Genomic DNA, 13,326 nt, shown 5'->3' on the forward strand with positions numbered 1-13,326 from the left:
GGACCGCTCTGTAACTGTTTTCCTGGCAGGGAGCCGGTTCATTCGCAGTGGAGACACAAAAAAACAGCTCCCAATTGAGCGCCGGCTCCGAACCAGCCTGAAACTGCCTCGGTCGAAAAGGAGTACCATTGGAAATACTTTTTCAAACTTACTTTCAGTACTTTTTAGATTACGCAATATGACTTTGTTCTACAGTTTAGCATTGAACGAAAAAATATGAACATTTAAGCATAAATGAAACTAGGCTAACTGTTCATCATTCTGTGCTGCTTGTTTACACCAACACAATCCAAAGCATCAGGATCAGCAGCTCTGCATCTCATACACACACATTCCACATTCATGTCTAAGCCTCAGCTTCATACAAGACCTCTCTTGTTATTATTGCAGAATCAAAGACCATAAGCACTGCACAAGGATACCTGCAGCTTGTGTTAGCTTTGTTTGTGGTGACATTTTCATTTCTGTTTATTAATCATCCTCACATATTTTCAGATCAGGTCTTTGGAAAGTTCCTGGATCTCTCCGAAGCAGACGGGTCGGATCGCACCACAAGCAGACGAAACGAAGCAGAGATCAGCAGCGTGGAGGAGCTGCTCAGAAGTTCAAACTTGACAGAGTTATAAAAGGAAAGATGAAGTGGAGATCTGTCTCAGATAAAACAGGTTGCATCACGTATTATAATATGTAATATTATATTTTCAGAGCAGACTTTTGTGTGAAAGACTTGAGGTATTTCAGAATTTGAGCTGCTAAAGTATAACATTTTCTTTATTAAAAATTGAGGTAGTAGACGAGCATTCCTTGCTGCTCTTATCCTTTTAATACAAATACAGACTTGAAAATAGTTTCATTTACTTCACAGATATAAGTGTCACAATAACTCTGCATTATGTTGCCAAATTATTCAGCAAAAGGCATTAACCCAGGGAAAAATAAAACTGATGTTTTGTATTTTTCTACCAAGTTTAATTCATTTTTCTCTTCAGAATCAATAAATATATTCACACAAAATGTTCATGGCTTGTGGCTCAGTTTATTGAAGCACAAAAACGGGTACTTGCTTAAATATTATTCTTTCTAATGAGATATTTAATGCACAGCCGCAGCATCCAGTATTTTAAGGTGACCAAGATAATTATGCACTTGATAACACTCCAGTTTTTTTTTTTTGTTTGTTTAAGTTATATTTTTGGCCTTTTTGCCTTTATTTGATACGACAGCTGAAGAGAGACAGGAAATGTGGGGAGTAGAGAATGGGGGAAGACATGCAGGAAATGGTCGACCGACCGGGAATTGAACCAGCGACCCCTGCGACGAGGACTGTAGCCTCGGTATGTGGGACGCTTAGACCGCTAGGCCACCAGCGCCCCCATAACACTCCAGTTTCAAGAGGTTTACAAAACAAATGGAAATAAACCTTCATTTAAAAAATATATTTATGTGTAGTCAAATAGCTCAGGGGAAACATCTTTTGGCCGTACAAAGTTCAGTCACCTTGGCTTTTTACTTGCAGTGTATACTTGTTTGTCCATATCGCATGTTTCCCACGTTATGCATGTGTAGGACTTCTAATGGAACTGCAGGACGTAGTGCGTCCTGTGTGAATCTTGGTGTTGACTTCATGATATCCTGTACACAGTCATGTAGTACATTTAACATCCCTGGGTGAGTGGCTTTAACGGGCAGGTTCTAACAACCAAGTTGAGGTGGTCACAACCTGATCCATCTATTCATTTACACAAGTATGACCATTGGAGTTGTTTCTGCTTTTTATTTCTCTCCATTCTGTGTTTGATTTCCTTACTTTCTCAAGAGGTTTGTGACAGTTGCCGCCTTGTCACATCGTTTCACATTAAAGACACTGCTCTACAAATATGTGAAACTAAGCAGGATTTCTAGGATTTCTTTGAAAAGGATTTGTTGGGATTTCTTGTTTTTACAGCCTGGCAGGCAGCCTACATCACTCCCATGATGAATGCCTCCCTCTCCTCCAGGATACCTCCTCCACTCTTTCATCCACGTCCCTCTGTGAATGGGGGAAGAAGTATTCTATATTTGATACACTCAAAAGTTTCCAAAACGACTGCTTCAGATACTTAGAAAAAAGTGTTTTTTGTTGCCTGACGGACATTGAAATATGATTTGGGAGATGCATCTCCTGTTTGTGTGTGTGTGGGATGATTCCTGCATCCGTGCAGTGCAAGATGTGCATCTTTGAATGAAGTTCATGCATAATCAAGTTTAGAAAATAAATTGCATGCATTGTACAATGGAGGAAATGAAACCTGGGGACACACCAAACTTATAATGGATTATTGATCAGGTGGAATAGGTACCTAACTCATGCAAAATGGCCATTGTGAACTAAACACTTGAATTAATCTACTAGGAACCGGAAGCAGGACCCAAAAGCAGACTACACACTGCAAAGATGATTTGAGAGATTTCTTCAAGAACAAGGTTTACTGAAAGGTACAGAAGAACAGCCGGCAACAGGTGTGGGCAGAGAGGTACGCAAGCAGGCTGGCAGGTTCAGGCTCAAAGGTAAAAATACCATAAGGCAAAACAGGAACAAAGCAACGAGGCACATGGCAACCAGGACAAACTGGCAAACGAACAAAGGAAACGGTCCGGTTTGAAGTGAAGTTGAAGAGGGAATAGAGAACAGGTGAGCAGGTAAATAAGGAAGTATGGTGGAGAAGTCTGGGGGCATCTGGTGGGCAGCCTCAAAGACGGGGAGTAGGAGGAAAGAACATGGTGTGGGAGGGCTGAGAAGGGGCTCCAGGGATGAGAGTGTGGCTGTGGAGAGGACTGAGAGGCAAAAAACCTTGGAGTTTGTGCCGTGTTGCAGATTTATGTTTCAGCTTAAAACCTGACAAATAAACTCAACAGAAACATTCATGTCTTATCCTGTATTAGCATCAAGACTGTCTGCCTAAACTTCTACTGGGGCTAAAGCTGCCGATCAGTTAAAAGTGATCCTGAGTTAAACAAACATTAAAACTAAAGATGTCTTGTTAGATGTCATACAGGCCCCTGGTTTGGCTATAAACTGGGATTTCAGAATGTAACTCTGCATTGCAAGAAGTCCTCACACCTGTATTCATCTGACTTCAATGTTGGCTGAAACATGTCAACACAGTACATCACACGCATGTGGACTGATGATGTTGTGGAACTGTTGCAGTTTTTTCAGGTTAGCCCAGGACTTCCACCAGACCCGTGTCCGTCCGTCTCTGATCCACTAAGGCTCCCTCGTCTGTCAACACCCACTGGTTGAGTTTTCAGAGCGCAGCACTGAGGAGGACCGCCAGACAGCTGGAGTCATGTGACCAGTGGTGGACAGTAACAAAGTAAATTTACTTGAGTATTCTTTTTTGGGGAACTTATGACTTTTACTCCTTTTTAAGATAAATCTCATCCTTTTGACTCCTCTACATTTCTATCAGTGCTCTAGTTACTCACTACTTTATCTTTGAAGTCAGCTGATGAATCTTCTTTTCTGAAATCAGATCCCAAAGACCGTAAACTGTTGGTGTCCTTGTGTTTGGTTTGTCTCAGCGGTGTAGCCGTACCTGGGTTGAGCGTAGATCAAACGTTCTTCAGATCAGTGCGTTCATTTAGTCGTGGTGATGATGGCTATGACTGAGAAGGATGATGATTCTCTACCTGAGCACCACGGCCATATTTTAAACCCACGTTTGAGGTTGTTGAAATAAAGAATGATTGTTTGTATTGTTGTAAATCTCTGATCTGTTTACCACACAAACTTCATCACAGCCTCCAAAACATCAGCATCTAACCTGAGAAAGCATGTGGAGGTCTGGAGCTAACACACTGCTTTGATTCCAGAGGAACATTGTAAACTTGTCTGTGCTTGTAGTAACTTAGTTTATATTTCATGGTAGACTTTTTAGATATGAAATCAAGTTTTCTAGATAAACAGAACGGAGCAGAATGTTCACCCATGCATTCTTGACTGACCTCATGCTTTGTGAAAATACATTTAGAGATATTTTAAAAAGTACTTTGAATACTTCAGTATTTTTAAAAGCAAGTACTCCAGGACTTTAACTCAAGTCAGAATCTGACTGAACAACTTTCACTTGTATTGGAGGAATGTTTGACCAGGAGGATCTATACGTATATATCGTATATATACGACTTTGTCCACCACTGCATGTGACTGAAGTTTTCCTGCAGTATTCACTGAATCAGGGATTCTCCTCCTCCTCTCCTCATCCATGTTGTCTTTCTGGTCCTCTGAAAACCTCTGACCTGTTGACTCCAGGCCTGGCTCCGCTCATCATGACGGTTTGTTGTTGTAGTTAAGTGAAATACGATCTGGTGATAACACAGAAAATTAACCAGATGTTTTCATTTTGTTTTGGTGAAACCTGACTTCCTGTCCCGCTCCATCTGCTCTGTTGAGATTAATGCATCCTGCTCCGGCATCCGGCAAAACTAGAAGTCTTGTGTATCTGATCCGGAGGACTCCGACCTGCCGGATCAGAGACGCAGCTGGAACACAACGGAGCAGTTCCAGTGGGAGACAACACATTGACTAGAATAGTCGGCTGTGGCTCAGTGGGTAGAGTCGGTCGTCTATCAATTGGAAGGTTGGCGGTTCAATCCCAGCTCAGGCAGTCACATGGTGAAGCGTCCTTGAGCAAGACACTGAACCCTAAATTGCTCCCTCTGTTGTTCAGAGGTGTGTGAATGTGTACGAATGAGATTAGCTAACACTGATGGTCCCTCACTACATAGCAGCCTCTACCATCAGTGAGTGAATGGGTATGAATGGGTGAATGTGGCGAGTAGTGTAAAAGCAATTTGAGTTGTCAGAAAAACTAGAAAAGCACTTTATAAGTACAAGTCCATTTACCAATAGAAACCTATCAATCCGGTGCTGTGACAGATCATAGACCAGACATGGATTTTCTAAATAAATACTAGAAAAAAGTGTGCTACCTATGTTTGCTGTGGATTAAGATTCAAGTGTGGCATATCTACATGAGTGATTTAGATTTTAAAAATGTGTTGCCGGACAGAAATACAGTTATGCTTGGCCCTATAGGTTCTTCTTTAAAGTGCTCCCAGGGTTAACCAAGCAGCATGATTTGGAGTCCACTGGAAAATCCTCTTCAAGGGTAAACACAGACATTTAAAAAGAGAGGAGGCAGCTGGAGTGGAGAAGGTAAAGCTTAACCAGCAGCAGCAGCAGCAGAGTGTGGGCCGCACGGGTAAAGTAGGGATCAATGAGAGGGAAGACGTCTTTTAATGGACCGCATTGTCATTAGAGTGAGCTGTGATTGGTGGTGAGGGGTTGGAAACACTGATTCAGCTGGGGTGTATGACTTCTGTGTCCTGCATGAACTAATGCAAAGCTACATATATTCAGATAAAGCCATTTTTCAACTTTTACTTTCACAGAGGACTCAACCTCTGGTTCTAATGTTGGTTTGACTCATCAGCACCCCTGACCACCAACACAATTGACCCGTAACAATTCCTTTAAAACCATATAGACACTAGGGGTTGTCTAGAAAGCATCTACACAGTGTTTAGAATAAGAATCTTAAATGATATATTTTTTTAGTGTGTCCCCCTGAGTACTGATGAATACAACTTTTATGTTTCCTAACTTTTCACCACTGAAACCTTACTTTTATAACTTCTGTGGTGTCTCTAATAATTATCCATTGTAATAAAAAATGAGGAGATTGGAATTTTAAAAGTGGATCCTGATCCACTTCAAATCCTCACCATCACTGTTTTGAGTTTAATCTCAGAAGCAAATATGTCTTTGTTAAGCCCCCTGGTTCTTGAGATGGTAACGCCTCGGCTGTATCTTCCCGGGGTTTCATTACAGGGCTAATCCAATGTCAGGTTTTAATTCTAGTTACTAAAGTTATTCCTCTTCTTTGGCATGTTGCTAATAAAAATGATCACACTGAAGAATTTTTCACACTAATTAAGCAGCAGGTGCCTCTTGAGTGGTTTTATCTTTTCTTGTATTGGGGGCTGAGATCTCTGAAACTGCAATCTTTTGAATACTGAATAACTTAGAGGCGGCTGTGGCTCAGTGGTAGAGTCAAATGGTTGGCAGTTTGATCCCTGTGCCTTCACTTACATGCTGAAGTGTCCTTGGGCAAGAACCCCAAATTGCTCCCGGTGACATAGTCGGCAGTGTGTGAATGTGTATGAAATGAAACAGTGAATACTGATAGTCCCCTACAATAGCATCCTCTACCATCAGTGTGTGAATGGTGAATGTGACATGTGCTGTGAAAGCGCTTTGAGTGGTCGGAATAGGAAAGAGCCATATACAGTTCAAGTCAATTTACCATTTACCAAAGAGCTTGAATGGTCTCTGGCAGAGAGGAACACATCAAGTGAGGCTGGAAATGCCTAATTCTAATCGACCCCCCACAGGGATGGAAGACCCGTCTCTCCATGGTGTTCCTATTTACCTTAACCCTACTGCAGGACCGATGCGGCCTGCTAAGCAACAAGATTGAAGCATTACTTATTGTTAATGGAGGCAGACATGTATCCTCTGCCTCTGCTACTGTTAGCTCGGTGTTTTTGCAGGATTGAACAGCCACAGCATATGAGCCCGTGTGTAATACATCAGAACCAAAGGAGAGTATGGATGAGAACTTTGTACCAAGGCCCTCTGTGTCTGCAGTTAGTTTCAAGCAGCGTTCATTTTGTTAACGAGAATTATGACGATAAATGTTCGTCCACGACTCATTTTTCATGACGAAAACGAGACTATGACGAGCTAAAGTGCTTCACTGATAATAAAAACTCTGACGAAAATATGTTTTGATTTTGTTGACGAGACGATGACGAGACGAAAACTTTATTGGCCGACCGCCGGACATTAAGAATCCATGTTTCCCCCCGCTGTGCGTCTTTAAAGATAAAAGTGATGACTTCCTGTGACAGGCTGAGTTATTATCTGAGGGACGCAGTGTTAGCTTGGTCACTACCTGCAGCAGGTGTGCTTCATGAACCAGCTCTCCTCACCTCCATGCATCTGTCTCATCTTCATTGATGATCTTTACCCCCGGTGGGACGTCTGTTTACAATTTAATGTTTGCCGTTTTTGCCGCCATTAGGAGAGAGTGGGGTAAAGTGAGACAGTTTTTACATTTGTTCCCACCTAAGCAAGCTAAAATGATATATCAGTTAAATTTACAGAAGGAGTAATCACATGAGTGAAGTGACTCAAATCAAGGGTCAGCCTATCGAGTCTGTGCAAACTTATAAATACCTTGGGACCGTCATTGACATGAAACTGAACTTTGAGGCAAACTGTGCAGCAGTGTGCAAAAAGGCTCACCAGCGTCTGCATTGCTTGAGAAAACTAGCTTTCTTTCACATTGATCGAACAATCATGACCATGTTCTATCATGCTTTTATCGAATCTGTTGTGTCCTTCTCCCTAGTCTCGTGGTTTGGCCAAATCACTCTGAAGGAAAGGAACTCTTTAAACCAGATAGTTAAATGGTCAAGCAAGTTGATTGGTGAGCCACAGGCATCCACCTCTATTTTAAATAATGCCTCACACCCTCTGCACAGTGATTTCCAGCTTCTTCACTCTGGACGACGGTTTTTAGTCCCAAGGTGCAGGACACAGCGTCACAAGAAAAGCTTTGTTCCTGCTGCTATCACTGAGCTGAACAAGCAATAGCTTTTATTTTCCCACACAGTCAGCCTCCAATTTTATGACTTGAGCCCAGATTGTCTTATTTATTCATGTGATTCTATTGTTTTTATTGGTTGACTGTTTTCTGATATGCTTTTTAAATGGAACCTTTAGCACTTTTATCATTTTATCATTTTATCATGTCTATTCATTTTACCATTTTTAGTGTTAGATTAGTTTTTAGGATATTTTTTGTGTGTTTTGCACATTAAGTAGATTGTTCTGTCTGAAGTCTATCTTGTAATTTTGTATCGACCTAACATCTCACTGGCTGCAAAACAAGTTCACCTACGGGTACAAATAAAGTAACCTGAACCTGAACCTGAACCTTCCCATTAATTCAGGATGTTTCCTAGCAATGGAAATTATCAGAATGTATTCAGGACGAAGGGCAGTGAAAATATGATTGTTTTTAAAAAAGTGGTCTTGTGTCTCACTTTACCCCAGCTTAGGGGTAAACTGAGACAGGCCAGAGAAATCAAGGGGGTAAAGTGAACCAGCTGGGGGTAAACTGATCCACTTCCTTCTTCCACTCTGAAACAACCATAACAGCACGTGTTGTAACAGTTAGAATCCTGACAGCTAGCTTGACAACCACACATTCCAGAACTAATGTCGGACTAGTAACAGAATCATGGGCTTTGGTCAATTAAGCAAATTTTTTTCAAAACACTTGAAAGTAACTCTGAACAAAATCAAATACAACATAATATAATTCAAAATGTTTGAATTAACATTCAAATGACAGATAGAACCAGATAGATTAGAACGCAGGACACAGGACCCTTAGGGCCAGTTAGTGTCTGGGGGTCAGAGCAAAGGGCAATCAGAACCAGCTAGAACAGCCTGGGACTCAGAACACAGGACTAGACCCACCTGGATTAGAACATCAGCCTACTGTCACACTCTACAACCTGGCCTTAGTTAACCTACAGAATCATGTGATCTCTTGCACACCCTAGCCTACCTGCACATTGTGTCTTTGTCCAATTGGCAGGGACAGGGATATTGTTTTTCTCTGTGTATTCAAATGCCAGTTGACGGCACTTAACTGGAGGAAGGCCATGGAACTGTTCAGCTAGCTGTTTCAAGTGTTTGGCGAGCTCCTCCTCCATCTCATCTGTAAATATTCTCTTTGTCTCAGCTACTGCACCCCAGGCTACTAATATGAGACAGTGTCTCACTTTACCCCACTGCCACAATTTTAGAAAAAACAACCTCTCTTAGCAATTCAGGCTAATCTTCAGCTAGCATCATCACATGGTTTTAAATGTTGGTAGTTCATCAACATGTATGATATAAGTTTTCTACCTGAATCAATTTGCTTTGGCACAACAGTTGATTAAGTTGACAGCAAGAAAATTTACTTTTATATGCAAAAAATATATTTTTGTGAAAAAAACCTGCTTACCACAGCACCATGACGTCCTCTCCTTCATGACCATGGGGAAATGGGAGGGGCTTAAAAACATAATGGTCACATGACCACAAATGTGTTCAGTTGCCTAGATACAGGGGGTGTTGTTGTAATACATTAATTTAATCAATAGGTGGCACTGTTTTTCCCTTTATCCCTTTCTTGCCTGCTGTGACGTTGTTGTTCCCTGTGCACGCTGAATAAAGCTCACGTTAAACTTGCAACAGGTTATGGGCCCAGATCGACGCTGAAGAGGCTGTCTTTACAAGGAGTTTTTTGTGTGGAGTAAACAGTGTTGTGGGTTTTCACAATGGATGAGAAGCTGTTTATAGACAAGCTGAGCGGACCAGAGAACTGGGCAACATGGAAGTTCCAGATGGAGCATTTGCTAAAGGCTAAAGGACTATGGGGTATGCTAACGGAGACGGACACGCTAGCCGCAGGTGCTAACGCGCAAGCACAGGCTGAGTTCACCAAACGGAGAGAGAGGGCATTCTCTGTGTTAGTACTGAATGTAAGTACACCCCAGTTGTACCTGATAACAAGCTGCCAGACTCCCAATGAAGCGTGGACTACGCTGAAAGGTCATTTTGAGAGAGATACTCTGGCAAATAAACTGTTCCTGAAGAAAAAATATTTCCGATGTGAAATGAAGGAAGGAGATCGTTTAACTGAACATTTGAAACAAATGAAGGAGCTAACTGATCAGCTATCAGCAATAGGAGCTGTTATTGAAGAAGAAGACCAAATTGTAACACTTTTGGGTAGTTTGCCACCAAGTTATGCTACCATTGTCACTGCACTGGAAACAAAGATTGACAATCTGACACTGCAGTTTGTTCAGCAAGCATTAATAAATGAAGAGCAAAAACGGGTTAATGCTAACGGAAGCTACAGTGTTGTTACGTCAGGGGGTGCATCAGCCATGTCGTCACAATTTCCAGGGAATCTGCAGGACAACTCTAGGTCAGTGGGAGCAGAAAGACCAAAGACGTGGCGGTGTTACAAATGTGGGAAAGAAGGTCATATTAAACGTGACTGTCCGAGTCTGAAACAAAAGGCTAACAAGAAAACCCACAAGGCTAAAAGCATGTTGTGTGATGATGCAGGAGATGAAAGTGCTTTTGTCACCAAAGAGGCAAACCCGACTGACATATCACAACAGGATGAATGGTTGATTGATTCGGGAGCATCAAAGCACATGACCTGTGATAAAGACATTCTTCAAGAATACCAGCAATTCACAAAAGCACAGTCTGTGAAACTGGGTGACGGCAGGGTGGTTGACGCCCTTGGAATAGGGAATGTCAACATGAAAATGACTTTCAAAATAAGTGATGTAAAAAATGTCACAATGTATGACGTGCTGTATGTTCCAAAACTGTCCGGGAATCTTTTCTCAGTGGGAGCAGCTACCAAGAAAGGAAATACAGTTCAGTTCAGGAAGTCTCACTGCTACATACGTGGAAAAAATGGAACTCTTCAAGGAATGGGAACACGAAGAGATGATGGACTATATCAGCTGGAAGTTGAAAGAAGTTTTCCTGTCTGTCATAGTGCATCAGTAGCAGCCAACTTATGGCACCAGCGCCTGGGTCACACTACCAAGCTGAAGGAACTAAAAGATCTGGTGAACGGAGTGGACCTCTCTGCAGAAACAGAAGTTCCTTTCTGTGAAGGATGTGTGGAAGGCAAGCTGTCTAAAAAGCCATACAAGACGATTGGAGGAATCCGTTCCAAACACAGGATGCAACTGATTCATAGTGACGTCTGTGGTCCCATGCAGACTGAATCTATAAGTGGAGCAAAATATTTTGTGACTTTCATTGATGATTACTCCAGATGCTGCAAGGTATACTTCTTGAAACATAAGAATGAGGTGCTGAACAAATTCAAGGAATTTGAAAGAACATTCTCAAATGAGTGTGGACAGAATGTCAGGAGGCTGAGAACAGACAATGGTGGTGAGTACACGTCAAAGGAGTTTCAAGAATATTTGACGGCTCAAGGCATCCACCATGAAATGACTGTACCTCACTCACCACAGCAAAACGGTGTTGCTGAAAGAAAAAATAGGACATTAGTTTAAGCAGCGAGAAGCATGCTGTCACATGCTAAGTTGCCAAAGATGTACTGGGCAGAGGCTGTAGCCACTGCAGCTTACATACAGAACAGGCTGCCCACATCTGTCCTGAAGCAAGAGACACCCTACGAGAGATGGTGTGGGAAAAAACCTGACATGAGTCACATGAGAGTGTTTGGATGTGCAGCTTATGCACATATCCCAAATGAAGAGAGACGGAAACTGGACAAAAAGGCTGTGAAGCTTCGTTTCGTGGGATACGCAAACAATGCTAAGGGCTATCGCCTTTATGATGAAGAGAAAAGGAGGATTCTAATCCGTCGTGATGTCGTTTTCAACGAAACGAACTTTGACTGGAATCAAGAAGCAGAAGTCCCCTGCTCAGAGAACCAGATAACAGTGGAAACAGATGAGAGTGAAACACAAGGTGAGATCACTGCTGATGGTACTGTCAGAACAAGCAGCAGAACCAGAAAGTCTCCAAGGAGATATGGATATGAAGAGTTTGCTGATACAGCTGTTGTTGATCATCATGCCAATATGTGTCGTGTGACAGAGCCACTCACAATGAAAGAAGCAATGATGAGTCCAGATGCAAAGGAATGGCAGGAGGCGGCTGATTTGGAATACGAGTCGCTGCTGGAAAATGAGACGTGGGACTTAGTGGATTTACCAAAAGAAAGAAAGGCAATAGGATCAAGATGGGTGTTCAAAGTCAAGCATCATAGTGATGGACGAGTGGAGAGATACAAGTGCAGACTAGTTGCCAAGGGCTACTCACAGCGGTATGGTGCTGACTATGATGAGACATTTTCACCAGTGGTACGATTCAGCTCTGTTCGTACATTACTGTCCTTTGCTGTTCAAAATAATCTACATGTGCATCAGATGGATGTTGTAACTGCATTCCTCAATGGACACCTGGAAGAAGAAATCTACATGGAGCAACCAGAGGGATACATCAAACCAGGGCAGGAACACCTGGTGTGCAAACTGAAAAGATCTATCTATGGACTGAAGCAGTCTCCTCGTTGCTGGAGCAAGGCCTTCACAGAGTTCATGATGGAACTTGGATTCAAACAGAGTACATCAGACCCCTGTGTGTTTGTGAGATCTAGACAAGAGATTGAGATACTAGCAGTCTATGTGGATGATCTCATTCTGATAACAGAATCAACTGAGAGCATGAACGAGCTGAAAGCAGCTCTCAAAGAGCGCTACAAGATGAAAGACATGGGTGAGCTGTCCTACATCCTGGGCATCTCTGTGGTTCAAGACAAAGAGAAGAACTGTGTCTTTCTTCATCAGAAGCATTACATTGAAGCCATACTTCAGAAATATGGAATGGATAATGCAAATCCTGTAGCAACTCCTGCTGATGCCAATGTCAAACTGAAGAAAAGTGATGGTGTTAGCAAGCCAGTACACCAACAAAACTATCAGTCAATGGTTGGAAGTCTTTTGTATGCTGCAATGGCCACACGACCCGACATAGCTCAAGCTGTGAGTGCTGTGTCAAAGTTCAATGCAAGTCCAGATGCTGCACATCTGACTGCTGTGAAGAGGATATTCAGATACTTGAAAGGGACGGTGAACCTTGCTCTCAAGTATGAGCGGTCAGATTCTGGAGCTTTGAAGGGATTCTCAGATGCTGACTGGGCTGGTGATCAGGATGACCGCCGCTCGACAACAGGCAACATGTTTCTACTGAATGGAGGAGCGGTGAGCTGGCTCAGCAAGAAACAAGCAACAGTTGCACTTTCAACAGCAGAGGCTGAGTATGTCGCACTCAGTAAAGCTGCTCAAGAAGGAATCTGGCTGAGGCGCTTACTGTGTGATCTTGGAATGGAGGCCACGCCCACACTGATCCTGGAAGACAACCAAGGAGCCATCGCAATCGCGAAGAATCCCGTGGATCACTCCAGAACTAAACACATAGATATTCGCTACCACTATATCCGTGAATGTGTGCAGAATGGACAAATTGAGCTGCAGTATTGTCCAACAAATGACATGAAAGCGGACATCTTTACCAAGCCTTTGACTAAACAGAGGTTTGAAAAACTAAGGGGAGCGATCGGCCTTTTCTCTATGTGAGAGTGGTTG

This window comes from Notolabrus celidotus, chromosome 5 (genome assembly GCF_009762535.1).
Source record: "Notolabrus celidotus isolate fNotCel1 chromosome 5, fNotCel1.pri, whole genome shotgun sequence".
Classification (NCBI taxonomy): Eukaryota; Metazoa; Chordata; class Actinopteri; order Labriformes; family Labridae; genus Notolabrus; species Notolabrus celidotus.